The sequence below is a fragment of the Choloepus didactylus genome, chromosome X (assembly GCF_015220235.1).
Source record: "Choloepus didactylus isolate mChoDid1 chromosome X, mChoDid1.pri, whole genome shotgun sequence".
Lineage (NCBI taxonomy): Eukaryota > Metazoa > Chordata > Mammalia > Pilosa > Megalonychidae > Choloepus > Choloepus didactylus.
In genome coordinates, this window is record NC_051334.1 from 109,329,424 (window position 1) to 109,343,828 (window position 14,405).

General features: G+C 38.5%; 1 pseudogene; it reads left to right on the forward strand.

Annotated features, from left to right (window-relative positions):
• The first annotated feature begins 3,398 nt into the window (after positions 1-3,398).
• LOC119521999 lies at positions 3,399-3,725 on the forward strand (annotated as a pseudogene).
• Positions 3,726-14,405: the final 10,680 nt, after the last annotated feature.

Here is a 14,405-nt window from a genome sequence, read left to right on the forward strand (position 1 = left end):
CTTCCTATCCATAAACATGGAATATCTTTCCATCTCTTTAGGTCCCCTTTTATGTCTTTTGGTAAAGTTATGTAATTTTCTGTGTAGAGGTCTTTTACATGCTTGGTTAAGTTTATTCTTAGGTACTTGACTTTTTTAGTCGTATTGAGAATGGAATCTTTTTCTTGAGTGTCTCTTCAGTTAGGTCATTTCTAGTGTATAGGAACATTACTGACTTATGTGCATCAAGCTTATATTTCACCACTTTGCTGGATTTGTTTATTAGCTGAAGTAGCTGTGTCCTCAATTTCTCAGGGTTTTCCAGATATAAGATCATATCATCTGCAAATAATGACAGATTTAATTCTTCCTTTCCAATATGGATGCCTTTTATTTCTTTGTCTTCCAAGGTTGCTTTGGCTAGAACTTCTAGCTCAATATTGAATAAGAGTTGTGACAATGGGCATCCTTGTCTCATTCCTGATCTTAGAGGGAACACTTTCAGTCTCTCACCACTGAGTACTATGCTGGCTGTGGGTTTTTCATATATGCTCTTTATAATATTGAGGAAGTTTACTTCAATTCCTACCTTTTGAAGTGTTTTTATCAAAAAAGATTGCTGAATTTTTTATTGCTTTTTCAGCATCTATTGAGATGATCATTTGATTTTCCCCTTTTTATTTGTTTATGTGTTATACTACATTGATTGATTTTCTTATGTTGAACCATCCTTGCATGCCCAGAATGAACCCCACTTGGTCATGGTGTATGATTTTTTTAATGTGCCTTTGGATTCAATTTTCAAGTATTTTGTTGAGAATGTTTGCTTCTGTATTCATTAGGGAGTTTGGCCTGTTGTTTTCCCTTCTTGTAGCATCTTTATCTGGTTTTGGTATTAGAGTGATGTTGGCTTCATAAAATGAATTAGGTAGTGTTTCATTTTCTTCAATTTTTTTGAAAGCACTTAAGTAGGATTGGCGTCAGTTCATTTTGGAAATAAGCATATGGAAATGCACTTAATTTAATGAAAATATAGAGAAATGAAGATTAAAATGAGGACATATCATTTTCCTACCAAAGATGCAAAAGGAAAGGAGAGTGAGAGGCAGAAATAGCAGGAGAAGATGTCTAGTATTCAATCATTGGAAAGAGTGTATGATACACCTGATTATAGGAGGATAAATTGGAACAACCATATTTGGAAGTGAATTTTGTGGTATCTATCAAAACTTAAATGTGCATGCTTTTCAGTCCAGAAATTCAATTTCCAGGTTTTTATTTGTGTATGTTCACAAAGAGCCATTTATGTGGATTTTAAATGCAGCGTTGTTAGAGCTGAGAAAAAATGGAAACAACTTGCAAGTTTGTGATTAGGGAAATGGTTAAATATGGTAATGTTCATTCATATTACAGATGATTATGTGACAATTAACAAAAGATTGAGGTAGCTCTGTATGTACCAACATGAAATGATCTTCAAGTTATAATTTTAGGGAATAAGTATAGTTGTATATTGGAGCCTGATTACACACTCACAAATATTTGCATATGTTTGTATACAAAAATGGGAAGAAATAACTCTGATTACTTCAGGAGGGGAGACAGTGGATCAAGTGGCTCAAGGGGTACATATTACAAATTTTATCAGATAAATTTCTGTGATATTTTACACTTTTGCCGGGGGGGTGCTTATTTATTACTTGTGCCATTATGAAAATTAAATTTGTATGCTCTTTTTTTGTCTAGCACTTTCCCTCATCTCCATGCTATTTCCAGTGATTACAAATATTATTTCAATAAAATTATTGTTGTGATTACAACTAAAATATGTTGAACATTTGTACCAGGTTCTGTGCTAAGTGCTTCACTTGTATTATGTTTATAATTCTTTCATTGATAATATCAGTTTGGTACCATTATTGTTTGGCAGGAACTAAATATTAAGTGCTTTTCTCATATTCTTTAATTTATCTTTCCAACAACTTGTGGCTTTAGTTATTATCACTATCCTCATTTTCAGGTCAGGAAATGGAGGCTTTGAGAGGTAACACAACTACTCAGTGGCAGAGACATGATTTGAAGCTAAGTTGTCTTATTGGAGAAACTATACTCTTAGGCATCAACCCATATTCCCAAGGTTCTGAATATCTTGAATCATAATTTGAAGATATGAGCAGTCATCCTACAGACCTGGAGGGATTCACAGTCAAATTTTAACTATTAAAACTGAATATACCTGGCTTTATTTGAAGAAGCCTTATTTGATAACCAAGAGTGAAGCTCTGTTTAGTCACAAAATGATATGAAATCCTTCATTTGCTACAAATGTCTAATGCTTCAACCTGGCCAAGGCATTCCATCTTCAAAGGGCATCTCTTTCATTAAGGGCTGTTCACTTTGGACTCATTGCAACTTCAGTAAGAGTTAGAATTTATTTCTCTGAGTCTCAGACTTTACCAGCATTTAATTGTTCCAATTGTGTTGCTGCCTGATATGAACATTTCATGTTCTTTGGTAGAAATCTCTGAAATATGACTTTTATTGCTTTCCAACTGGGGTAAAGAAAATGCAAAGGAGCTATGTGCAACATCAGCCTCATATGTCACTAGCAGTCATTTGTCCTTTGATGTTGTCATGCTCAGCTTCCACCTAAATGCTATTTTATGACATTAAACAACTTTTAACTGATCATAGCTTACTTCTATCTACTGTACTCTGATTTGATTTTCAATTCTTGCCAATACATTTTTATTTATCAGGTTTTTAATTTCTTTAATTTCTCTTTTTTGCCTTAATATACCAATTTCCCATCATTTCACTCTTTTCTGGGCAATTTTTAAAATTTCTAATACAATAACATTTTTACCTTAATCACTTGGTAAGTTTCTTCATCAGTCTTGATTATTTCCTGCATATAAGGTTATTTTTGTATGTGCCTTGATTTGGCAACATAAGCTTCAAGCTCTGTGGTATAGGTGCATTTGTTCATTTTTTTCTCTTATAGGTATTTTTTATTTTTCCTTCAAAAACCTCATCACCAGTTCTGATTTTATATTTGTCAAGGTTTGTCATTTCAGAGGTAAATATTTTCACCCTTTCTAACACAGATGTTCACATTTTTCACAACATTGTCAGCCAACATAATTTTTCTTAACAAATCTTTAAATATTATAGACACTGATCAGATAAGCTCATAAATATTCACAACTAACACACACACCCAGGAAAACATGTTAATGGAAATATCAGCAGTATGTTTAATCACCAGCTAAAGGAGCGTGACTGAATCACAAAAACAAAAGATTTTAGGCATAAATGCAAAAGGTGAGAGTATGCCTCTTGCACCTTGACTCTGGCTGTCCTTGCAAGCCCCATTTGTGCTCAGTATCCTGTGCACATGCCTTGCAAGAAAAGATGCCATGAGTCTGACTTCCAATTCCAGTATATGAGTTGAATGGATTGCAACAGTTACCATTGCTGCTGAAACAGCTGCAATTGGTTATCTAGCATACAAAGGATTTTACATTAAAGATCATTGCAACAAAGCGCTGGTAAACCTTCACATCCAGAAAGACAACCCCAAGGTACTACATGCTTTTGACACAAAGAATTTGGAAGATAAAGCTGTGTACTGCCATTGTTGGAGGTCCAAAAAGTTCTCACTCTGTGATGGGTCTCACACAAAACACAATGAGGAGGCTGGAAACAATGTGGGACCTTTGATCATAAAGAAAAAAGAAACTTAAATGGACAATTTTGATGCTGCAAACTAAGTTGTATAATGTTACCTGATTGTTTAATTGGAATGAATACCACTTCTGTGTAATTCACATCCCCTAGATACTAAATGTGATATATTGCAAACTGAAGCTTTCATATTCATGGCATTTGCCTTACTTGTTGAAACTTCATGGTGCACATTTGTTTAAACAAAAAAAAAAAAAAAAGGAAAAAGGAAAAACCAACCTCATGGCCTGTGGGTCACTTTGTTCTTGTAAGGAACCATCTCTTTAAATTTAAAATGATGACATCAGAATATAGTTGTATGTTGAAGTTAACATATTAAATTATTCTCAAAATCATGTATGTAGAGATTGCAAGTTTCAAAGAAAAAGTATCACCTCTTCATATTCTTAGTTAACCTAGAAAGTAAATTAGTAAATTAGTTGTGATGAAACTACATTAATTTCTTAATACAATCTAGGAAAAATCTTATGACCTTGAATTTTCTTGACAACTGTAATGCCACTGAGAAAATGTGGCTTCTGTTTTCATAGTTTTCAATCAAAACAAACTATTAATGTCATTCTGTTTAATTATGAGTGAGCCAGGTCAATAGTGAAGAGGTGGTAACTTCTTTGTATTCATCTTATTGAATATTTAATTGGTCCATTAAAGTAAACAATAGTGTAAATTTAGATCAAAGTGATATTAGATTTAAAGTCATTGTAAGGCTCTCTTAACAATGTATTGTTCTTCTGGAATTGTAGCCCAAAAAGCAGCAAGCACTTGAACTGGGGACATTGAAGAAATTGGAGGAGGACAAACTGTCAAGTGTCTTGAATGCAAAGCCATACATCCATAACATAAATGGTAGTCACAAGTCTAGATCAGAGGTGTGCAGAGATTTTTGGCTAATCCAGCACATGGCTAATACTAGTAGAGAAACTGTTTTGAAAAGAAAATTAAGAATTACAACTCTTCTAAATTGTATGATCTTTTTCTTAAAAGCAAGAATTTGAAGATAAGTGTTTATGTAATATTCTTCAAAGAAATCTTGCATTAATTACTGGTTCAGAAAATACCAAAATGAAAGCAATTAAGAATAAGAAATGAATTAAGACAGGAGTTAAATATATTTTTAAAGAGAGACTGTTTTGGTTTTTATACATTAGAAGAAAAAAATGACAATTCATGCATGATATATATTTAAGTAAAATAGATTATTTGAAGTTGGTAAAAGCACTCAAACAGGTAAATGTCCCCATTATTTCTTTTAAAATAATTGAGTTCTCAGTTGTAGTCAATGACAAGTTTCCAGTTGCTAAGGTCCAATTACCTTGGAACTCAAAAATCCATGAAACTAGATACTAATGTTCCTATGTTATATATAATCATTGATACTTTTCAAATACATAGTTGCGTATTACAGTATTTGTGTAGATAAAGTTGATAGCAAATTTGTGAAAAAAATTCAAATATGTGAGGACAGAGCACATTTCCAGAAAGCAAAACTTAGGTAATTATGAGACACCCAATTAAACCTATGTACAGCATTAAGAGATGGGATAAGAAAAACTGATAAAAATTATATCCATGCAACAGGGCTTGAAATTACTTGACTGAAATATTATATAAGACTTTAGCAGTGCAAAACTGTTGAGACAGGTTGTCTTCAGCCTCAGTAAGGAGACACTTGAGTGTATAAAATAGGACTTATTTGGACTCCACAGTGCATTTATATGAATTGTATATTCATACCTGGTTACTCTAGTAGGAAAGGAGAGAAAGCCATGAATGTTCCACCTACATCACATGAAATAAAAAATGTGAAAGACATTTTAAAACTATGTGGAAATTTTATGTCCTGCCAAGTTGGGTGAGCTCCTGGTTATGCAAAGTACAAAAATTTCTCAAAACTCCATACTCTTTTCATGACTTGTTGCCATGAAAACTAAGATTTGAACCAAAAATAAAATAATGACTTTCTTAGCTTTGCTTCTCTCAACTGATTAAAACTTTAACTCAGGCTAATTTGCTGACTCCTTTGATTGACTTCATTGGTATCTTCAAAGCCTAAAAGAGCTCTCTCTGGGACATGGCATCCTTATAGGACTGAGGAATTTCAGTTTTGTTAATGTATAATAAAATTTCTGGCAACCATAAATTCTGGAAAACTCAAGCTTTGTTTATTCAAAAGACTCAGAATGACAATTCAGAATGTCTTATACTAGGAAAGCAAACCAATTTAGAAATATATACAGTTAGTGCTGGAATACTAAAGTTGACCAAATCACAATATTTGCGATGATTATGAGATGAGAGCCTTAAATATCCATAAATCTATATATAGCAATCAGTTGGCTCCAGAGAGGGTCTGGAGCTCTTTCATCCAGTGACAACAATGTAGTCATATGTAGTGGACAGCCTCTAAGATGGCTCCCAAAGATTCCTGCCTCCTGGTATTCACACCCTTGTGCCATTTGCTCCACTTAAGAATTGTCCTAAACTAGTGACACACTTCTAAACAATAGAATACAGCAAAAGTGACATAATGTCACTTACAAGAATAGGTAACAAAGAGACTGTGGGAGAGGCAGGGCAAGATGGTGGCATAGAGAGATGTGGAATTTAATTAGTCCTGTACAGCAACTAATAAATAACCAGGAATAACCAGTAAATAATCTGGAACAACTGTTAGGAGACATTCATGAATGGACACACATCATACACCAGCCTGGAATGGGTGGAACAGCTGGGATCACAGCAGAGAATTGTAAGTAAAGCTCTCCAAACTTGGAGCTGGCACCCTTCCCCCATGGGCAAAGAAGGCTGAGAAGAAATGATTCTGTGTGGCAAAAAGAAGCAGGTTATAGGGAAAGCAATGCAACCAGGCTCCATTTGTAGTTTTAATTAACAAATTTGGACTACTGAATACAAGACACAAGCACAGATAATCCCAGACAAAGCAGGAAAGGAAACTGAGGTTCCTTCCAGCAGAGAGAAAGCAGGGCTGATAGAAAAAAATACATAAATAAATAAAAACAGACACTTATGGAGACAGCTGAATTCAGAATGCTGGAAAATGTCTGTGTCCCAAGAAAAGGGTCAGAGAGAACTGGGCACCAATACTGGTTGACCAGCAAAACTCAGGGGCTGGGGACTGGCTCTGAAAATGGGCTTTCTCTCTTTTTCCCTATTTTTTCTCTCACTCTAAGTTGCTCATTAGAGAAAGCCTCAGGCATTTTCAACTGTCAGCACTGACTCAGGGAAGGGTGCAGTTAAGAGAGTCAGAAAGACAAAGTAGGAATTCAAGTGGAGAAGATAACCCCCTAAATGGTGTATCTTCACTAAAAAAGGAGGGTGGGGCCCAGTTCAAGTTGCAGCCCTCCCTCAGAGGATTCAGACCCCAGGACCTGGAAAAAAACAACCAGAATGGAGGTAAACTTGGCATCTGACACCCTTAGCCCTTGGCCAGGACAGGGTCCACTGAGAATTAAAGGGACCACAGCTCTTTACACCAATGTGGAGCTGTGGGCTTACAAGGGCCACCTGCTGGGCAGGATAGGAAAAGCACAGGGTCTAGAGCCCTCACAGGAAGGTGTCTCAATCTTCTAGGATTCACCCTCAGGGAAACCTGATACTGAATTCAGCCTCCTCCTGAGACCTGACCCTGTCTAGTCTGGTAAAATATGATTGGGGTAATCAAGGAAACCTGAAGCCAAGACAACAAAAAATTATAAATCACACTAGGAGAAATGAAGATATGGTCCATTTGAAGGACAAACTTTCACTTAAATTCAGATAGATAAAAGAATTCAAACAACTAATTTAAGGTCTTCAAACAAATATGCTAAATCAATTCAAAAATCAAATCAATGAGTTGAGGGAAGATATGGCAAAAGTGATGAAGGATATAAGGAAGACATTGGGTGAGCATAAGGAAGAAATCAAAAGTTTGAAAAAACAATTGGCAGAACTTATGAGAATGAAAGGCACAATATAAGTGATGAAAAACACAATGGAGACAAACGACAGATTTGAAGAGGCAGAAGAAAAGATTCATGAACTGGAGAACAGGACACCTGAAATCCTACACACAAAAGAACAGATAGGGAAAAGAATGGAAAAATATAAGAAACATCTCAGGAAATTGAATGACAACAGGAAATGCATAAATGTACATTTTCTAGTATGCTAATGATGTCATTATGCAAAATACTAGAAATGGATTGGCTTTCATAAAGGGGGCTTATTTGGTTACAAATTTGCAGTCTGAAGGCCATGAAAATGTCCAAATTATGGTATCAGCAAGAGTATAACCTCACCAAAGGCAGGTCAATGGCATCCAGAAAATCTCTGTTAGCTGGGAAATCATGTGGCTGGCTTCTGCTGATCCCAGATTGTGTTCCAGCTCCTCTCTCAGCTCATGTGTGTTCTTCAAAATGTTGCTCTTGGGGTGTTTTGTCCTCTCCTAGCTTCTCCAGCTCCTGTGCATTTAAGTGTATGGGTTCCTCTCTTAACTTCACCAGCAGACATTTTCCCTCAAAAATGCCCCTCTCAGCTGCTCTCCAAAAAATCTCTCTAAGCTGCAGCAGCACTGAGCTCCTTCTGTCTGAGCTTTTATAGGGCTCCAGTAAACTAATCAAGACCTATGTTGAGTGGGCAGGGCCACACCTCCCTGGAAATAATCTGGTCAAAGATATTACCCATAGTTGCATGGGTCATATCTCCATGGAAACAACCTAATCCAAAGATTCCAACTTATTCAACATTAGTACATCAGCCCCCACAAGATTGCAATGAAGAACATGTCATTGTGGGGGACATAATACATCCAAACCAGCACATTCCACCCCCTGGACCCCAAAATGACATGATTTTTCCATATACAAAATACATTCATTCCATCACAATACAAAAACTTAAATCATTTCAGTAACCATAGGTAAGTACAAGATCTTATCAAAATCAGTTACAGGTATGGTCTGTCTTAAAGCAAAATTCCTATCTAGCTGTGGACCTCTGAAACCTAGAACAAGTTATTTGCCTACAATATACAATGGAGGGACAGTCATAGGATAAACATTTCCATTGTGATTGGGAGAAACTGAAAGGAAAACAGAGTTCATGGAACCAAAACAGTTCTGAAAACCTACAGGGCAAACTCCATTAGATTTCAACATCTGAGAATCATTTATAGAACTATGTTTTATACTTGGGGCTTGAGATATCAGGAGTCCAACCCTTTCTAAGGGACTTTGTGGCAGCCCTTTATTCTCGACACTGGGGTGAGTATTCCAACATATCCACACACTGGGGAGGCCACCTTTTTTGGCCCCACCCTCCTCAAGCATTGGAGTGTCACTGGACTCTGCCTCTCCTGGATAAAGGTTCTCCCATCTCTTAACAGTGGGGTGGTGGGCAGGTTCTCTCCAATCCCTGGGGAATTGCTCCACCCTCTCTGATTCCTGAGATGGCAGCACTCTTCCTGAGCATCTAGGTGGAAGACCTACCATCTGCCTCTGGGGCAAACTCACCCTTTCCATGTGCATGGGTTGTTCTGCTCTCCTAGTCTGAGATTCCTTGACTCCAGATCTCAATTTCCATGGTTTTGTCTTTGAAGAAATTTCTCATTCAATTTTTTCCTTCTCTGTCCCCTCCAGTCCAGACCAGCTGTGATTCTGTCTACACAGACCTCACAAAAATTCTGTAGGCTTGGCATGCAGTTTACAGGGCTCAAAACCATCAGATAACAGGACTTCCCATAAATCTTTTCCAGATAACTCCATCTCCAATCCTTGCTTGTATTGAACTGGTGGTCAGATCCCATGCTTGGTTAAATCCTCACATGGGGCTGTAGCCTCTGGGATTTCACTTCCTGGAAGCCCAGAATTTTCCAAATTATCAGTTTCTGGTTTCTTTGTACCCAAGTTGATTTTTCAGCTAATCTCTGTCCTTTCACATTTTACTATAAGCTGCAAGGAGAAGCCAGGCTACATCCTTCAAACATACTCTAGAGATCTCCTCAGCTAAGTATCCCAGCTTGTTGCTCTCAAATTCTGACTTCCATCTGACACCAGGACTCAATTTTGCCAAATTCTCTGCCACTTTAAAACAAGGATCACCTTTCTTCCAGTTTGCAACAATGCATTCATCATTTCTGCTAAATGCTTCATCAGAAGTATCTTTACAGTTGATATTTCTGCCAATGGTCACTTCAAAGCAATGTAGGCCTTTTCTATCAAGCTCCTCACAGTTCTTCTGGAATCTTCCCCTTATCCATTTAAAAAGCTGTTCCAACATGTTTGGTATTTGCAAATGCATCAGCACCCCACTTCTCTGGTACCAGAATCTATTCCAATTTGCTAATACTGCCATTATGCAAAATACCAGAAGTGGATTGGTTTTTATAAAGGAGATTTATTTGGTTACAAATTTACAATCTGGAGGCCATGAAAATATCCAAATTAAGGTACAAACACAAGTATACCTTCACTGAAGGAAGGCCAATGGTGTCCAGAAAATATCTGTTAGCTGGGAAGGCACGTGGCTGGCTTCTGCTGATCCCAGATTATGTTCCAGCTCCTCTCTCAGCTCATGTGTGTTCTTCAAAATGTTGCTCTTGGGGTGTTTTGTCCTCTCCTAGCTTCTCCAGCTCCTGTGCATTTAAGTGTATGGGTTCCTCTCTTAACTTCACCAGCAGACATTTTCCCTCAAAAATGCCCCTCTCAGCTACTCTCCAAAATGTCTCTCTAAGCTGCAGCAGCACTGAGCTCCTTCTGTCTGAGCTTTTATAGGGCTCCAGTAAACTAATCAAGACCCATGTTGAATGGGTGGGGTCACACCTCCATGGAAGTACTCTAATCAAAGGTATTACCTACAGTTGTGTGGTCACATCTCCATGGAAACAACCTAATCCAAAGATTCCAACCTAATCAACACTAATACATCAGCCCCCACAAGACTGCATTGAAGAACATGGTGTTTTGGGGGACATAATATATCTAAACCAGTACAGTACATACCATGGGTGTCCCTGAAGGAGAAGAGAAGGGAAAAGGGGCAGAAGCAATAATGGAAGAAATAATCACTGAAAATTTCCCATCCCTTATGAAATATATAAAATTACAGATCCAAGAGGCATAGCATATCCCAACCAGAGTAGACCCAAATAGACCTGCACTAAGACATTTAATATTGAGATTATCAAATGCTAAAGACAGAGAATTCTTGAAGCAGCAAGAGAAAAGTGATCTACCACACACAAGGGAAGCTTGATAATACTATGTGTAGATATCACAGTAGAAACCATGGAGGCAAGAAGGCAGTGGTAAGATTTATTTAAAATACTGAAAGAGAAAAACCACCAATGAAGAATTTCATATCTGGCAAAACTGTCCTTCAAATATGAGGGAGATTTTAAAATTTCTCAGACAAACAGACATTGAGTTTGTGAACAAGATACCTGCTCTATGGGAAATACTAAAGGGAACACTACAGACAGATAGGAAAAGACAGGAGAGAGAGGTTTGGAGCATAATTTTGGGTGATAGTAGCACATTAGTGTAAGTACACTGAACAAAGATAACTGTGATTATGATTGAAAGAGGAAGGTTAGGGTCATGTAGTACACCAAAAGGAGAGATAGAAGATAAATACTGGGAGTGTATAACTTAGTGAAACCTAGAACAGTCATTGATTGTGATAAAAAGTACAAATATGTTTTTACATGAGGGAGAGCAAATTAATATCAACTTCTCAAGGTATTAAAAAGGGGGTGGTATTGGGAAAACAATACAGTCACTGCAAAACTAGAGTCTATAGTTAACAGTAGCATTGTAATATTCTTCCTTTAATTGTAACAAAGGCAATATACTAAAGCTAAATGCCTATAAGATGAGGACACAAGGGAGGGGTATGGGATCCTTGGCATTGGTGTTGTTGTCTGACATTTCTATTGTATTTTATTTTAATGTATCTTTTCTTTTGTTGCTTTTCAGTTGTCATTTTTTTCTTCTTTTTCTTTTTTCTTTTAAATTTTTTCCTATATACCTCTTTCTTTGTGGAAGAAGTGGAAATGTCTTTTTATAGATAGTGGTAGTGAATGCATAACTACATGTTTATACAGGGAACCATCAATTGTTTACTTATGATGGCATGTATGGTGTATGAATAAAACCATCTGAAAATAAACCAAGTGATACAAATGATGGAGAAAATGTGGAGAAAGGGATGTACCTAATCACCATCAGGGGGAAGTAGAATGGTGCAGCCCATCTGGAGGGCAGTGTGGTGGTTCCACAGGAAGCTAAGCATGGGATTGTCATATAGTCCTGCAACCTTGTTATTGGGTATTTACTTGGAAGAACTGAAAAGAAGGACATAAATGGACATTTGCACAGTGGGTTTATGGTGTCAGTATTCACAATTTGCAGTGGATGGAGGTGGCCTAAGGGTACATCGACTGATAAATGGAATGGTGAACTGTGGTGTATACATACAATGGTGTATTCAGCTGCTACAATGAGTGAAATTGTGAGGTGAATGGACATTGATGACAGGATGTTGGGTGAAATAAACCAGAAATGAATAGAAATACATTTATAATGCCTCACTAATATGGACTAATTATAATGTGCAAACACTGAGACCTGAACCCAAGAGCAAAGATTATCAGAGGAAGGCTTATTGGAAAGGTTCCTAGATTGTAAGCTCTTACAGCAGTTACATTTATTCCTGAGTTGTAATAGTTATTTCTAAATTTTGAGATGCTGAGCCCTTTGTTGTATCCTGGTTGGTCCCTGGAACGTTGGGTATCTGTGTGATACCTGAGACTCAGAGCTAGAGCTTGGAAGCTATGAATGACAGTATTACCTCATACAGAAAATGTTAAGGAGTCTGAAAAAAGAGATCAGAATTCAATTAGAGATGTGAATGAAATGGAATTGGTTAGGCCTAAAATAAATCAGATTAAAGGGTAAGAAAGGGGGGGCAGGATGGCGGACTGGTGAGCTGTATATTTTAGTTGCCCCTCCAGGAAAGAAGGTAGAAAGCCAGGAACTGCGTGGACTGGACACCACAGAGCAATCTGACTTTGGGCATACTTCATACAACACTCACGAAAACGTGGAACTGCTGAGATCAGCGAAATCTGTAAGTTTTTGCGGCCAGGGGACCCGCGCCCCTCCCTGCCAGGCTCAGTCCCGTGGGAGGAGGGGCTGTCAGCTCCGGGAAGGAGAAGGGAGAACTGCAGTGGCAGCCCTTATCGGAAACTCATTCTGCTGATCCAAACTCCAACCATAGATAGACGGAGACCAGACACCAGAGAATCTGAGAGCAGCCAGCCCAGCAGAGAGGAGACAGGCATAGAAAAAAAACAACACGAAAAACTCCAAAATAAAAGCGGAGGATTTTTGGAGTTCTGGTGAACATAGAAAGGGGAAGGGCAGAGCTCAGGGCCGAGCTCAGGCCCTGAGGCGCATATGCAAATCCCGAAGAAAAGCTGATCTCTCTGCCCTGTGGACCTTTCCTTAATGGCCCTGGTTGCTTTGTCTCTTAGCATTTCAATAACCCATTAGATCTCTGAGGAGGGCCCTTTTTTTTTTTTTTTAATCCTTTTTTCTTTTTCTAAAACAATTACTCTAAGAAGCCCAATACAGAAAGCTTCAAAGACTTGCAATTTGGGCAGGTCAAGTCAAGAGCAGAACTAGGAGAGCTCTGAGACAAAACGCAATAATCCAGTGGCTGAGAAAATTCACTAAACACCACAACTTCCCAAGAAAAGGGGGGTGTCCGCTCACAGCCATCATCCTGGTGGACAGGAAACACTCCTGCCCATCGCCAGCCCCATAGCCCAGAACTGCCCCAGACAACCCAGTGTGACGGAAGTGCTTCAAATAACAGGCACACACCACAAAACTGGGCGTGGACATTAGCCTTCCCTGCAACCTCAGCTGATTGTCCCAGAGTTGGGAAGGTAGAGCAGTGTGAATTAACAAAGCCCCATTCAGCCATCATTTCAGCAGACTGGGAGCCTCCCTACACAGCCCAGCACCCCAGAACTGCCCTGGGGGGGACGGCACTCACCTGTGACATAGCACAGTCATCCCTCAACAGAGGACCCGGGGTGCACAGCCTGGAAGAGGGGCCCACTTGCAAGTCTCAGGAGCCATACGCCAATACCAAGGACTTGTGGGTCAGTGGCAGAGACAAACTGTGGCAGGACTGAACTGAAGGATTAGACTATTGCAGCAGCTTTAAAACTCTAGGCTCACCAGGGAGATTTGATTGTTAGAGCCACCCCCCCCTCCCTGACTGCCCAGAAACACGCCCCATATACAGGGCAGGCAACACCAACTACACACGCAAGCTTGGTACACCAATTGGACCCCACAACACTCACTCCCCCACTCACCAAAAAGGCTAAGCAGGGGAGAACTGGCTTGTGGAGAACAGGTGGCTCGTGGACGCCACCTGCTGGTTAGTTAGAGAAAGTGTACTCCACGAAGCTGTAGATCTGATAAATTAGAGATAAGGACTTAAATTGGTCTACAAATCCTAAAAGAACCCTATCAAGTTCAGCAAATGCCACGAGGCCAAAAACAACAGAAAATTATAAAGCATATCAAAAAACCAGACGATATGTATAACCCAAGCCCAAGCACCCAAATCAAAAGATCAGAAGAGACACAGCACCTAGAACA